The sequence below is a fragment of the Medicago truncatula genome, chromosome 2 (genome assembly GCF_003473485.1).
Source record: "Medicago truncatula cultivar Jemalong A17 chromosome 2, MtrunA17r5.0-ANR, whole genome shotgun sequence".
Classification (NCBI taxonomy): domain Eukaryota; kingdom Viridiplantae; phylum Streptophyta; class Magnoliopsida; order Fabales; family Fabaceae; genus Medicago; species Medicago truncatula.
The window spans coordinates 28548563-28550143 of record NC_053043.1 but is presented as its reverse complement, the minus strand read 5'-3'; the positions used below and the strand labels follow the sequence as shown (position 1 = coordinate 28550143).

The window sequence follows — 1581 nt, the reverse complement described above, 5'->3', positions numbered from 1 at the left end:
GGGAGTAAACTAATTTGATTAAATCTTTCTTTGTGATTAGAACTCTTCTCTCTCCCCCTCTTCTTTCTTTCTTTTCCTACACTTGACTTCTTGGGTAGCATAAAAATAATAGATAACATGGCTGAGGAACGCACTCTTAAGGAGTATTCGATCCCTTCTTCGGATGAGCCATGCACTATTATAGTTTACCCAACTGTTGAAGGTAGCAATTTCAAAATAAAACCTGCGCTACTAATTCTGGTACAACAAAACCAGTTTTCTGGATCACCCTCTGAAGATCCAAATTTACATATCTCAAACTTTTGGAGACTTAGTGTAACTTGCAAAAACGACCAAGAAGCCGTTAGGCTACATCTCTTTCCTTTTTCTCTAAAAGATAGGGCCAGCAATTGGTTCAATTCTTTAAAGCCCGGTTCCATCACCTCATAGGACCAACTGAGACGAGAATTCCTTTGCCGCTTCTTTCCCCCATCAAAGACCGCCCAACTTAGGGGAAAGCTTTACCAATTTACTCAAAAAAACGGGGAATCTCTTTTCGATGTGTGGGAGCGTTTTAAAGAAATACTTAGACGTTGTCCCCACCACGGTTTGGAGAAATGGTTAATCATCCACACCTTTTATAACGGTCTAACATCTAACACTAAATTAACTGTTGATGCAGCTGCAGGTGGTGCCCTAATGAACAAGGATTTCACAACAGCTTACGCCTTAATTGAGGACATGGCTCTAAATCTTTTTCAATGGACGGAAGAAAAAGCAATCATCAATCCTTCACCCTCTAAAAATGAGGCAGGTATGGACGAAACCTCTTCCTCTGACTATCTATCTACCAGGGTGAATGCATTATCTCAAAGACTTGATCGCATGAGTACTTGTGTTATCACACCTACCTTCTCACCTCCATGTGAAGCATGTGGCCTATCTAGTCACTCTAGCATCGATTGCAAACCAAGTAGTATTGAGCAGTTAAACTTTGTTCAGAATGGCCAAAGAGTTGTTCAAAAATCTCACATTGAACTTTTAATGGAAAACTATTTTCTTAAACAATCCGAACAGCTCCAAGAGCTTAAGGACCAAACTAGACTTTTGAACAACTCTCTTGCTACTCTCACAACAAAGATAGACTCCATCTCCTCTCACAACAAAACCTCTGAAACTCAGCTCTCCCAAGTAGTTCATAAGGTTGACCACCCCAACAAAATGAATGCTGTTACACTTAGGAGTGGCAAGCCACTCGAAGACCCCGTAAGGAGAGCCAAATCCAATGACAGTGAGAAAGAGATCTGCGAACCACCATCTAGGGAAACTAGGGCAGAAAGAGAAGAACCACGAGTTGAGGAAAACACACCACCTCCCTTTAAGCCGAAAATTCCTTTCCCACAAAGGTTTGCCAAATCTAAGCTAGATGAGCAATTTAAAAAGTTCATAGAGATGATGAACAAAATATACATTGATGTGCCTTTCACCGAAGTCTTAACCCAAATGCCTACCTATGCTAAATTTTTGAAAGAAATCCTTTCTAAAAAGAGAAAAATTGAGGAAGGTGAGACGGTTAACCTTACGGAAGAATGCAGTGCCATC

The 1581-nt window shown here is 40.6% G+C and overlaps 1 non-coding gene across 1 annotated transcript; it reads right to left on the bottom strand.

Moving 5' to 3' along the window:
* Positions 1–483: 483 nt before the first annotated feature.
* LOC120578810 (small nucleolar RNA R71) lies at positions 484–590 on the bottom strand. The gene has a single exon (XR_005644619.1). It is a non-coding gene; the product is annotated as a small nucleolar RNA R71 (small nucleolar RNA).
* Between the last annotated feature and the right edge of the window lie 991 nt (positions 591–1581).